Raw genomic sequence first — 14579 nt, 5'->3', positions numbered from 1 at the left:
TGTGGGGGAGAGAAGATGTTGCTATGTTGATTAATCCCACTGTTTGATGCATAGCAAGGAGTTGAAGTTGCACAACATGGTAAGTGTTTTTGGGATAAAGCAGGGAAGCACTCCTATGCCAATGCCCCATGTTGGAATGGAATGGGAGATGCTGTTAGAGCATGTCAGGGAAGGTGTGGTAATTCCTCTTTTCTTGGTGTGTGTGAATGAAAGCAGGTCTTAAGTAGATTCCTAAGTTGTCACTGCTGTAACACTTACTGTCACCTCCCTGGAGGGTGGCAGAAGCTGGCTGTCACACAGGTGATGTGCAGGCAGTGGTAGCTCAATGCAGCCAGGCTGGGCTCTGCCTTGGGGCCAGCTGGGCTTCCTGACATAAGCCTGTCTGCTGCCACAACTGTCCCCTGGCACCTGGCATGGCCTTGGGCCCTTGGCAGGGCACATTGCCTAGTGAATGCTCAGGATTTTTTCACTGGCTGGCTTGGGGCTTTGTTTCCATAAAGCCAGTGAGATGCAGTTTCAAGGGCTTACAACACATGTGCCAAATCTCAGGTTTCCAAGTGGAATAAACCTAAGTTGCATGAGCAGTTAAGTGTCCAGCTCTGCAGTTGGAGAGTTGAGGCTGTCCTGTTTCAGTTTAAATATGGGTATGGGAGGGAGCAGAGACACCAGTGTGGAACCCTTAGCCTAAAGAATTACCAAGTTGTCCGTCCAGTATTTCTACTCTAAATGGCTTTTAAGTGGGTTTTTTCTCTCTAAAACACTTCCTGGTGGGAGCTACCAGCAGGTTGATGTGCTGTTCCTGTACCTGGTGTTCGCTTATTGTACAATCTCATCTGTGTTCTTGGAAGCTTCTGGTATCTGTCCTCTGGGCAATACAAATGTCTCTGAGTTGTCCTTGCTTGTTCCCCTCTTTCTCCTGTGAGGAGGTTGATATTTATTATGAGAAATAACAGAATTGGTGGGTGTCAGGCTCTGCTGATGCATGAATGTATTGTCACCTTTATGTTACCCACTGTCACTTGTCTAAGGGAGCCATGCAGCTCTCCTCTGTAACATGTTGCACTGTTCTGTGTTCATGGGCCTTCTTTAAAAAAAAAAAAATTTAAAAAGTCAAATGGTAATCATACTTTTTTGTGTGTCTTGCAGAGATTGAAATTATTCCAGAAAGGAGCTGATCTAATTTTCTTTTGTAGCTATATGTGACAGCCTGGAGGGGAAAATCTCACATGGGAATTTGAGGGCAGCCATGTCCGCACTGAGCTCTTGCAGAAGTGAGAAGTAGCATTTTTGTCATCTAGATAATTCTGGGGATGAGAATGAACATGGCACCTGGAAGAGCTGGAGTGAATCACTGTGAACCATCAGGAAAGTTTACTGCTGACTTTTTACTTCTTGTTCACAGAATAATTTAGGTTGGAAAAGGCCTCCAAGATCATAGAGACCAACCTTTGACCAATCACCCCCTTGTCAACCACACCAGAGCACTGAGTGTTACATCCAGTTGTTCCTTGGACACCTCCAGGGATGGGAACACCACTCATCCCTGGATAGGCCTTTCAGTGAAATTCCTCCTGATGCCCAACCTGAATCTCCCCTGGCACAGCTTGAGGCACAGCTTGTCCTGTCCCTGTTCCCTGGGAGCAGAGCCCGATCCCCCCCAGCTGTAGGCTCAGCACCCCAGATCATGAGGTTTGGGCAGTGGCTGCAGAGGCAGCTCTTGAGCTGGCATCCAGGTCAGCTGAAGATCCAGAAACTAATACCTGCCCCTGTTCTTGTGTTCCACAGAAGATGGGGAGGGGTTTTGTGGGATTTAGTCTTTAGCTTGCAGTGCTGCTGCCTTCCCCACAGTGTTTATGCCACACTCTGCCTCTGATACCCACCCTCAATCCACATGTGGTTTTTAAGTGCTATAGCCTAATCTTCTACCCTTCTTTTGAACATCTCCTGCATGTGGGTTGGTGTTTTCTGAGGAATCAACAGTTGGGTAAAGTCTTACTTTACGTGAGAGGGAAGAGCTGATCTTTATTACTCAAGTATTACTTTAATTAAAAACATGGATTACAAATGCAAAACCTGGTTGCACTCAGCCTTAGACCTGCAGGCTAGTCTGGAATGAGTACTGCTTCAGTAATTAATATTGATGAGTTATACGTAAAGCTTCACCTTACTGTGAGCGACTGTGATGAAATTTCCTGAAGAATTGGGATCTAAAGAATGGTAGTCCTAAAAATCTGAGTGCGTGGCACTGACTGTCTAAGCAGGGAGCAAGTTCCTGTCTTTGAATTAGGTCAGGAATAGAATGTGAATTGTAAGGTTAATACAGAGAGGCAAAAGGGGCAAAAATAGATTGTTCTGGAAAACAGGAATGGGGGATTACAATATTGAACGGGAAACAGTGCTTAGGACAGTGTCAGAGGTGTGGCAGGAGTGACTGACCGGTGAAATACTTGTGGAGGGAAGGAGAGAAGGATCCCTCTGAGGAGTACATCTCCTCGGATTCAGAGGGTCAGCAGAGAAGCAAGTAGTGATGCTGGGAAAAAAGAAGGAGCAGGGAAAAATTATTCTAGAGATAGTATGTCTATTGGCAGGAAAAGATAGGATGGAGGAAAACATACAAAAGTAAAACACTGTCTTTTCCTTCCCCATCAGTAAACAAAGGTGCAGCTATGTTAAGACCTTAAAGCCTGCCTGGAATGTGAGAAACCACTCCAGAAAAAAAAAAAAAAAGGGCTTAAGCAGCTTTGTTTCCAAACAAAAGCAGATTTCTCCTTTACACATAGGTGCTGCTAATTCTTTGTTGTAAATGTGCTTAAAATAGCTGTGGTTTATGGCCAGATGTGACACTGTATATTACAGTATCTATGGGATGTGTTTTTGGATAGCAAAGAGCTGTGGGATATGAGCAATCCTGGTCTAGATACTTTCTTGGATTTGGATGGTAGAAGAGGTAACTGGTAATGCAATTCCTGTAAAGGACTAACACTGCCTGTAAGTCTGTTAAATCATGAAATCACAGAATGGTTTGGAGTGGAAGGGACCATAAACATCATCTCCTTCCAACCCCCCTGCCATGGGCAAGGACAGCTTCTGCTATCCCAGGTTCCTCAGAGCCCCATCCAGCCTGGCCTTGGACATTTCCAGGGATGGGAATTGCTCCGAGGCTGCTCTCAGCTGTGCCCCTTGGCTGCTGGGAGGAAAATAAGAATGGATAAAACCAAACCACTAAAAGATGAGGCTATTTATTTGTTGTAACAGAGCACCATGAAGAATATGGGAGTTTGTACTGGGAAACAGCCGGTACAAACAAGCTTAAGAAAGTAAGTGTTTGACTAAGGGGAAGGACGTAGCAGTGAAGTCCTGAAGGCTGTATTTGGTTATCTACAAAGTAATTTTGCCAGAAGAAAGATTTTTAGACTTTGGAAAACTGGAGCTAGCCTGCCTCAGGAATGGAAGGAGTCTCGAGCTTGCTGCATGGTCAGCTCTGTGAGAAATGTACAAAGGTAGGGAGAGCCTGGTTTTCTAGGGGGACAGAGTTTATTGCTGGGAAATGTCTTCCTCCTTTACAATGGAGCTGGGAAAGTCATCTGTGGTACAGCACATTGTCATTTTACAGCAGCCTTGGCACATGAGCACCATAATTGAGTACAGGGAAAATACGACAGTGGGCCCATGAAGTGGGGAAAGGCTGTGGGAAAGCAGCTGGCTACAGTGGGAAGAGAGGGGTGGGCCTGACACATTGGGAGGATTGGAATAAATGCTTTCCTCTTGTACACTTCAAAAACTTAAATCCCTGTTTCAGCAATTAACAGTCTTACTCATAGAGGGTATAGAGATGTGTTTGCAGAAGGGGAGGATGCCACTACCTGCAGGATGACTTCCAAAAGAGCTCCTAAAGGAATTGCTCCAGTCAGAAAGAAAAGCCTGGATTTATTTGACAGGCTAAGTCATGACTACTTCTCCCTCTCCACCTACCAAGAGAAAAGAATTGCAAGTGCTTGCAGGACAGTTTTTTAGGAAATGCCTGTACCTCTCCACTATTTTTGTTCAGATGAATCTCCAAGCCCAAGCAAGCCTTGCAGAGGGTGGATTCAGAGCAATTGTCCTGGAGTGGGGGAAAGCAGTGAAGCCTAAAATCCCAGTGATAAATGCGAGTCAGGCACCGTTTCCATGGGGGTTCCATGAAGTTCAGGCTGAGCCCTGCCCTGTTCTCTTGCAGGCATTTGCAAGCCTCTGCTGCCCAGCCAGCCTGCATCTGCAGGCAGGGATTAACACACTGCCAAGGCTCCCTCTGACTGCTCCAGCATCTTTTTCATCCTGAACTGTCTGAGAGGGACCTGGGAGTCCCATGAGGGATATCCCACGGGGACGAGTGCCTGCTGTCCCTGGGTGAGAGATGCTGCTCCAGCTACGGAGCACAAGCACAGCCGAAGCTGGAGTTTGTTGGGTTTCTATGTTTAGGGGGTGGTTTATGCTTATGGCCACTGTATAATTATGATTATAAAATAGCCACCTCTTCAGTTTCTGCCTCTTGGCAGCTCTCAGGAAATGACCTAATTTGAACTGCCAGCAGTGAGGACCTTGAACCCTATCAAAAGTCACATTTAACTGAACCTAGAACCTCTAGACATTTGCCAGACTCTGCTGGCAGTGACAAAAATACTTAAGTGATTTTTCCACTGCTGGATACAGGCTTCCACATGCGTGGCTCCCACAAAATGAATCCACAAGGCAGCCATTCATGGCATGCTGAATGCCTCCTCTTCTCTCACTGCCGATTTTGGGATCAATAGAAATTCAGGCTGGGGCTGAGAACTGACCTTTTACGCCTTGTTCTAACACTGGCCTTTAGTCCTTGGCTTGCCATGCGCTGGGCGGCTGCTCTTCTGCTCTGCCCCACCAGCACCACCCCTCCCTTTCCAAACCCAGCAGGGCAGGTCCTGCTGGTTGAAAGGAGCTGCCATCTCCAGCTGCTGCTCCGTGGCTGTGTGTGAGGAAAGAGCAGGGTGGAGGAGAGCTGGGGAAGCTGCACCACCGGACAGGTTTTTCAGCTTTGGGCTGGCTGCGCCTCCAGCTTACGCCGGCATCACCTCTGCTTGTGGAGAGCTGGGGCAGCCCTCAGCAGCCCTTTCCAGACCCACAGGCTCTCCTCAGCTGCAGGTCTGTAATTAAAAAAAACCAGCTTTAAATATCCTAGCAGTGGAGATGCAGGGCAGAGTGAGTTCTCAGCAGGGGCTTTGACATGGCCATAGCTCAGGTGATGTCCCACCATCATCAGCAGCACAGCAGAGGAGAGATGAGGCCAGCGTTCAGCAAGTCAGGATTCATGGCTTGGTCCACTTGCACAGTGTGAGTGCAAACAGATGAGGAAGGCTGCAGTGGGTGTTTAAAAAAGCTCCTCTTCTTTTGTGGGATTAGCCACTTCTTTGCAGCTCTCTGTGAGTTTATTCTGTGTGGGGGTGAATGCAGAAAAATCAGGGGTGCCATGGGGTCTGTCACTGTTTTCAGCTACAAGCCTGGTCCCCTGCTGGGCTAGTGTCCTAACGAGAAAGTTTCTCCTCATGAGTTTGAACTTCTCGGGTTTCAACCCATGCCTCTTGTCTCACCATGGTGAGCAGCCTGGCTCTTTTTGGTTGTCTCCCTGCAGCTACTGGAAGGCTGCCTTGAGCCCCCTCCCAACCAAACCCCCTCTTTTTCAGGCTGGACAAGTCCTGTATCCTGATCATGGTAATGCAGCCCAGGCTCTCATCACTGCCTGGTGGCCCATTAGTAGCCAAGGTCAGAAGAACTTTATCAGGGGAAAACAATATGCAGTTCCTTTGGTGTTGTATGGCTTGGTGAAGGAGAGTGTGTCCTCTTCCAGCACTTAATTGTGGAAAAAGAAACAAAACTGAAGGTAAAAATGGGGCAGGAAAGCTGAGCAACCAGCAAACACCACTTGGCAGGTTGTTCCCATCAAGGACTGTTAATCCCACATGCCAAGGTTCCCTACACAGAGTGAGCTGCTCCTCCTTGTGAGGGCCAACCTTGCTCCACCCTTGGATTGGCACTGCAATTAGGAAAAGCTGATTTTTGCTGCCACCAGTTCCCCTTCCTGAGCCTGTTAGTGCATCTCGCGAGCTGTCACCTCTGTTTTTCCAGCCCTGTAGACACAAGTGACCACATCCCTCCCCAGAACGGCAAACCCCTTGTTCACTGCTGATGGCACCTCCTCCCTTGGGCCTGCTGGCAAAGCTCCCATCTCACTCCTGGGGAAGATTTCTATTAAACAGTGAAGGTTTTCCTACTATAAGTGGTTTGTTTTACAATCTAAGTCACATTTATCTGTAAAACTAGCCCTGCAGCTGGTCCTAGCAGTTCCTCCTTGCTTTTTGTGATGGGACTTTATTGTCAACACCTCATTGTTTCCAGAGTTCAAGTATCTGGGCTAAGACTTTCTCTGCTGCCTTCCTCAAGGTGAGTGGAGGATTTTTTTTTTTTTTTAATGTACTGAAGTATCTTTGGTTACTGCCAAAATTATTTTAGCAGAAAAATGTTGTTTTGCCTGTACTTAAAAAAAAAAAAGTATCAGCCATTTAACTTGAAGCTCAGCCTCTGTTTTGGAAGCAGTGCCTGAGAGTTGTGGATGGTTTCTGCCTTTTGTTAGAGAGGTGCCTATGGCTTTTTAGAAAGGAAGTGTGAGTTTCTGGAAAACACCTTCATCCATAAAGTCCTCATAGACCAGGAGGGGAAGTCACTAAAATACCTGGGCACCTAAGCTTGCCATCCAGAGCTTCCCCTACAGTCAGCCTCCAGGCCCTGGAATGTGCAGATAGTCATCAGGCTCTGCGTGGGAACAGGAGCTGTTCCCTCATGCAAAACAAATTTCCTGAGCCTGGTCAGAGCTGAGTGGCTCTTGCCTCAGGCTTGCCCCCAGGAGGAGGTGCCCTCACCTGCCTCCCTGGGAAGGTCTCCCTGTGTAGGAAGGTGCTTCCTAGATGCTTATGGACAGCTATGGACTTGCCTGGAGGATGGGATGTGGTGTAGATGCTCGAGGCAGATTTGCTCAAGGACGTGGCAGGAGCCAAGTGCATTTTATAGAGCAGATTCCCCTTGTCTGCCCAGGGAATGCATCCCCCTCACCCTCTCTACCTGAGCACCCAAATTCCTTCTCCATGTGCAATCAGTGGAGGAGACCAGGCTTTTTTTCCTTTTTCCCAAGGCTCTGGTTCACCCAGGTGCCCTGCACACTTCCGCTATCAGCTTTGTATGGGGGAACACAAACTCTTCTGGAGGGACGCTGTGACGAGCAACAACCTGAAAGCCCCAGACCTGGCACAGCCCAACAAGCAGGAGGCTCTGTGGAACAAATCTAGGAATTCAAGGAAGAGATAAAACAGTTTTGTGATGAAGGTACATTGATGTTGTCCTGCTTCAGGCCCAAAGCTATGTGAGGCAAGTCAGAGGTTCTAGAGCTAAAAATAGTCTTTACTTACCAGATCAAATTTTCTGCATTTTTGAAGTGAAACATTTACACTTTTCAAAGTGCTGTTTTAACCTCTAAAAAGTGGCTGTGCTAGGGCTTCCTGTCACTTCCTGCTCCATGGAAAGTCTCTAAGTTGGGTTTTGTTTGCTGCCTGCCAGCTCTGTTCCAAGCAAGATATTTTCCATTTTGCATGCAACTGCTAGTAAAAAAAGTCCCAGAGAATTCCATGCATGCCTCTGCACCTCTCCAGATAACAGCTCCTTTTTATGTTAGTGCAACTATGTTGGAGCTAATTTTGTGCAAATACATTTGAGGCCAAAATGTGCTCCTGAACCAGAAACTTAATTGAGTTGGTGCAGTGTGGTCTCAAGAGTTCCTCAATCATTTTCCTCCGGCTAGGACAGGTTTTGTAGATCCAAGAAGTTAAACAAACAATTCTTATTTTAGTATTTTATTCAGCAGCATCACATTTATATAGTCACTTTTCAGAGCAAAATAAGGAATTCCCTCTTTTCTTCTTCTTCCTCCTCCTCTTTTTTTTTTTCTGTCCTTACAGTCCCTGAACCAGGGCAGGATGGAGGGTGTTGGTCCAGCACTTCACTGACCAAGAGTTTTGCCCATGGGAGGAGTCCTGCCACCAGCCTGGAACCTGCTCAGGCTCCAGAGCAAACACTCTTAAAAACAGCTTTGACTAAAGCCAAGCCTGATGAAAATACCATTGCCAAAACCAGCAAAAAGATTCCTTAAATCCCTGTAGAACTCAGCAACCTTCCTCCAGCCTGGAGAGCAGTACCTCTGTGCTCTGTGTTTTCACAGATGCAATCACCTTCTTCTGTAATGCCAGAGGTGCTGCTGGACACTCTGGCTCACAGCAGCCAAGCAGAGGAACGATGTCACTGAAGTCTGCACCCACACATCCACAGAATCCCAGGATGGCTCAGGTTGGAAGGGACCACAGTGGGGCAGCTGGTCCCACCTCCCTGCTCCAGCAGGGCCATCCCAGAGCACAGGGCACAGGATTGTGCCCAGATGGTTCTGGAATATCCCCAGTGAGGAGACTCCACACCCTCTCTGGACAATCTGTTCAGGGCTTGGTCACTGCCCAGGGAAGAAGTTCTGCCTCCTGCCCAGGTGGAACCTCCTGGGATCAGTCCCTGCCTGTTCCTCTGGTGCCACTGCTGGGCCCCCAGAGCAGAGCCTGGGCCCTGCTCGGAGCCCTCCCTGCAGACAGGGACAGCCAGGGCTGAGGGCCCCTCTCAGCTGGGGCTCCTCTCGAGGCTGGACAGCCCCAGCTCCCTCAGCCTTTCCCTGCCAGAGATGCTCCAGGCCCTAAATCATCTCTGCAGCCTCCGCTGGCCCCGCTCGAGGAGCTCCATGGCCCTGCTGTGCTGAGGAGCCCAGAGCTGGACACAGCGCTCCAGATGTGCCCAGGGCTGGGCAGAGGGGCAGGATCACTCCCTGACCTGCTCTTCCCAATGCACCCTGGGCTGCCTGTCCTGTCCAGCCCCCCAGGGAGGCTCAGTGTAGCTCAGCCTTAGGGCACAAATTATTTAATTGCACAAGGAATTGTCAGAGAGAGCTAAGCCCATTCCTGCAATTCCTAATTTGTACCAGCCACATGCTGCCCACTTCACCCTCACCTTTACCCAGTTGCTTCTTAGCCACAGTACAGAGAGAGATACATATTCCTTCAATTACTCACTCTTCCCCAGTGGAGAGGCTCTCCCGTGGGAGCAGCTCAGCACCGAGGGGCAAGTTTCACCTGTATGGAGGCAGGTAGATGGGGATTCCCTTTCCATTTCCTCCCTTCGTGCAGACAAGAGTTTAAAACAGTGTTTACAATCAGTTGAATGACTCAGGAAAGCAGCTCTGGCAGGGTGGGGAGCCTAATTTGGAAAAAAAAAAAAGGCGATGACTTGTGCTTTATGATACATTGGCTGATATTCAGCCATCAGTACACAAAGGGCTTTTCTTCCTAAGCCATTAGCTAAATGAATCAGCAGAGATTTCCAGCAGTGTTCCTCCCAGCAGCGTCCCATGTCCTGTTCTCCGCAGGCTGGGAGGGCACTGCGCCACTGTAGGGACAAACAGGACATAAACAGGAAGGTGTCTTTTCAAAATGTGAGGTTACTGTAAAAATAAATCATGACTCTTCTGCGGAGAGCAGCAAACACAAATTATGGGAAATATTTTCAGCCTTTGCCATCACAAAGGGAGCAAATGTAAACAGCCCAGCTGGCACAGCAGGCTGACACCGGCTGTGGGATGGCTCACAGCCCTGCAGCTCCAAGGCTGCCACAGCATTCCCCGTGTTCCCAGTGCTGTGGTGAGGAAAGGACAGCCCCCTGTGCTCCCCAGGGCTCTGCTCCAACCAGCCCAGCACACCCACACCAGGGCCCAGACTTCTGCTGGGGATCTCCCCTGTGAGGGTCTCCAAATAATCTTAATTTCAGTTCCTTTGTTCCCAACAGAGGCTGAATGACACAGCTGTGCAGAAGTCATTGGAGCACCTTCAGTATGGAGACAGGCTGGTAAGGCTGGGGCTTTTCAGCCTGGAGAAGGGAAGGTTGGTGTATGGACACCTCTCAGAACCTTCCAGTAGCTGAAGGGGCTAAAGGGAAGCTGGAGGAGGACTTTTCCTCAGGAGCTGTAGTGAAAGGGCAAGGGGAATGGCTTCAAACTGACACAGAGTAGGTTTAGATTGGATATCAGGAAGAAATTATTCCCTGTGAGGGTGCTGAGGCCCTGGCACAGGTTGCCCAGAGAAGCCCCATCTCTGGAAGTGTTCCAGGCCAGTCTTGGAGTGACCTGGGACAGTGGAAGTTGTCCCTGCCCTTGGCAGGGGAATGGAAAGAGATGATCTCTAAGATCCCTTCTGACACAAATTCTTCCATGTTTCTGCGATTCTAAGGCTCCCAAAGCACCAGGAAGGTTTTGGACACCTTCTGGAACCTTGTGTGCTGCAAGAGGCTGTGCCCAAGCCCCCAGGCAGGCAGGTGGGATTGACATGGGCACATGCAAGTCTGCCTCCTCACACTCCCCAGAAATTAAAAAAAAAAAAAAAAAAAAAGAAAGAAAACAACAGCCAACTTCCCAAAGCAGCTGGGTTGAGATGTGACTTCCCTGCTAAAGGTGAGAAAGGCAAGGATGTAATCATCTTCCCACTGAATAAAGGGAGATTGGTTCCCCTCCCCAAAAACTATGGAGAGGCTTTTATCTGTGACAGCAGGGAGTGCTGAAGGATCTGGGCTCCCTCTTTGCCCCAGCACCAGAAAGTGAGATGGACCCAAGTGGCATTTTGCTCCAAATCCCTGAAAACAATCAAGGGACGAACTTCTCCACCTTGTTTAAAGTACTGTAAAAATCTACAATGAGCACAGAAGGCACAAGAAGTATCGCAAGAGGATGGCTTCTATCCTGTATGTAACTGGAACTTTTAAACTCCTGGCTATTTACAGCAGTTCTTTTCTCCAGCAACAGCCCTTAGGAGACAGCTATCACAGCCCTGGGCTCTGAAAAGCTGTTGCCTTAATGTTCAAAATTTACCAACCCCTTTTTATGATGGATCAGGCAGACGTGGGATGTGGGACACACAAGATCAGGAATGTATCCCTGAAGCTGGTTTGATGACTGAGCCCTGCAGGCTCACCTGGCAGATGCATTATCAGTGCTGAAAGTGTGATTATCATTAAGCTAAATGAGGTTTCACAGGCGTTTTCATGCTCAGCACTTACCTATGGAGATGGAGAACACTGGCAGGTGATTGATTTGGGTTTGGTTTGTGGGGGTTTTAATGTGTTCTGCTTAGCACAGCTGCATGAAGGGAAATCAATATTTACCACCCAGCAACAGATGTTTGTCTCATCTGATTTGCAGCAATCTTTATAATAAATGCAGAAAAATTATTCCTGCTGTTGAACTAAATTAATGCTGATACTTTCTATTGTATCCCACCTTACAGAAACTAAGAGGCCTGTAAGAAAAGGTTTCTCTTTTTTGCTCTTGTAAAACTGAAGAGTTAGTTCACACGAGTTCATGTACTCTCACATAAAACAGGACTTGTTTGTAGAAAACAGTGTCTTTTTGCTGGCCAAGGCACACAGGAAAAGGTTAATATACCAAATTTACCTGGTTACACATAAGCTATTTAGAAGTAGCAAAAGTTTAAAAATTAATTATGCTAAAATATACAAATAGGGGATAGACATGCACATATGTGCACTGTCAGCTGAACAGCCACAATTTGGGCAACTGGACAAAACCTCACCATGCTTTTCTTCTGTGAAAGCAAGTTTGTGACAGAACAAACTCACTCCCATTTCCAGTCTCACAGCCATGGTACTGCATAAGTCAAACAGAAATACATCCACAATCTGCCTTGTCAACTCGAAAAACAACTCAAAAAACCCCAGCAACAGTTGATAACACACACAGCTTTCTCTATTTGCACCAAGTCTGACTCACTTCAAAATCCTGACTGCTTGGCACTTCCAGTTCAAATGACAATACAGAGGCAAAACAATTCTCCACACTTCAAAGGAGGTTCCAGGAAGGCAGCCATAGAATTTGGAATTTTGATCCTGCTCACCCTAACAAAATGAGCCTTCTTGAGATTTAGCATGAAAATGGAATAGCTAATGAAAGCACCTGTCTTGTTTGAAAAGACAGGTTTCTGTGAAGGAAGGCAAGCGTCTCTGAAGAAACGGAAAAGGTAAACCCCCTCCCTCTGAATTACCACAATTTCAAAATAAAAAGGCTTTAATGCAAAGATATGGGAATGGGAATAACAGTTCTTTACTAGAAAAAAAACTAAATTAAAAAGAAAGTAATTATTACAAACAAAACTACTGATGGAGTCAGAAACCTGACACCCTGAGGAGTCAGGGTGTTGGTGATAGTGCAGTTAAGTGGTGGCTGCTCCTCCTGGAGTGGCAGATGAAATGCTGCTGAAGCGGTGGTCCTGTAGAAGGGTGTAGTTTTCTCTGAAGGTCTGATGATAGAGTAGATGGGCCTAGTCTTCCTCTGGGAATCCAGTGGAGAAAAAGCTGCTCCTCTGGGAATCCAGCGAAGAGGCTGTTCTGATGTCCCAAAAAATGCTGATTTTATGCAGTTAGGGATGCTTGGCTCCTCCCTCTGGGTGGAGCATCTCACAATGGGATGATGTAACTTTATCAGTCATGCAGTGAGTCATTCAGTGGCCCATTAACAGAAGATATCTCCCCGGAGGGAGACATTGTTCTTGGAAGAGATAAGAAAACTGCCCAACTTAAAGAAGATACCTGCCCCACCTCCAACAGATGGCAAATAGAATATATGCTTATCTGACAAGCCAGGACAATACCCATAGTGTCTTGTCCAGCACACTACAATTGCACTACAAACCGCAGCAAGGAGAACAGCACGAGGAGCCTGGAATGCTGGGATTCCAAGATACCAGTGCAGTGTGGATTGCAGATGCAATAGGGAGCATCATAGGAGGATGGAAGGCTCTTCACCTTGGTGGGACACCTGCCACATGGTCAAGGGTTGTCACTGCCTCTTCCAGAGGCAGCACTGGGAAAAAAATCCTGCCTGTGGTTAATTCTGGTTTGGCTCCAAAGCCAGCAGGAGCACAGAGAGGATGAATCTGGCCATCCATGTACTCTCAGGTACCCTCTTTCTGATAGGAAAGAAATCACCATTCAAAAGTCCAAGCCCAATTGTACCTGACAAGTTTTAACGTACAAGCATGGAAACAAAACAGACCATTCCCAGAAAAGTTTATGTTTTACCCAAAAGCTTAAACGCAAAGGATTGGCCACTTCAAAAATTTCACTGTGCTCATTCACTCCCCAAACCTTTTGAGACTGCAGTACATAAAACTCAGTGCTCAGTGTCACATTTGGATTGGGGATGCTGTAGGCAGATGATGTGAGCTGGGGTGGGGACTGCCACCAGACCACATACCAAAAGCCTATTTCTGAAAATGTGCATTTCTCAAAAAGCACACTGAATTATTTTCTTCTTCATTCTAGGAGAATGGGCAGGTAGGGTGGAACAAGCTGGCATTTTGTTAGTTTTCCTCCTCTTCCAAACCTGGAAAGGCTGGTTTGAGATCCAGGCAAGATTCCCAGCCACTCCTCACTATGATGAATTTTGTTGTCATCACCAGGAACAGCTTTCAGAGTGATTTGTAATTGCAATGAAAACTCCTATTCACACCTCTTGGAAATATTGGTTTAGGCTGTTCAGCTGAGGATGAGTGAAACAAGTGTGAACTAATGCACATTCCCAACCATTCTCAGCTTATTACAGGCAAGAACTAACTTTTGTTGTTAGAAATGGAAAATCTGGAATAGCCACACAAAGCTGTAGACTCAAAATCTTCCCTGTCTATACTGCTTAGTCTTTCAGTAGTGTTCAGCCACTGCCAGACATAAACCAGTGTTTAACAGGAGGAAGAAAAAGGAGGAGAGCTGCAGCATCCAGCTCCTGCCAGACACTCCATGGCCAGACTGCAGAGGAACTGAAACAATAGGCATTACCAGGTCTTATTTCACAAGGTACAAGAGGGACACCCACATCACAGTAAATATAAAAATGATTTGGGCATTGTCTGTGTCTAAAAGCCAGTGGAAAGACTCGGGGTTAAACACAGCAAGTAACAAAGGAAATGCATGACCCTCTTCCTACAACACGATGGCCCTTCCTCACAACAGAGCCTGACATCCATTTTAGCCACTCATATTGCACATCCTACACAGCCAGGTGGTTACAGCTCCTCTGGGAAGCACAATGCCTAGGGACTGCAGCTCTCAGAATGAACAATCTCTTCACTGGAGTCCTCTGCTGCTTACCACTGATTTTAGAGACACATTTCATTTGTTTCCCAGGCAAAGCAGGAGCCAAGAGGATCAAGCCAAGTTCAAATGGATCAATTCAAATGGGATGCTAAAGAAATTAATAATAGACAGGGATCTGCTTACACTGCCAGCATTTATAGTTCAGTCTTGCTGCTGTTTATTGTTATAGTTTTACAACAAAAAATAATTTTTTTAGAAGTAGTTCAAGGCTAGCACCAAATCACTGGTGGACTTCCAATGACACTTTTTTTGCTGTCTGAAGTCCCAGTTGCTGG

This window comes from Anomalospiza imberbis, chromosome 5 (genome assembly GCF_031753505.1).
Source record: "Anomalospiza imberbis isolate Cuckoo-Finch-1a 21T00152 chromosome 5, ASM3175350v1, whole genome shotgun sequence".
Taxonomy (NCBI): Eukaryota; Metazoa; Chordata; class Aves; order Passeriformes; family Viduidae; genus Anomalospiza; species Anomalospiza imberbis.
This window is presented reverse-complemented; position numbering follows the sequence as displayed.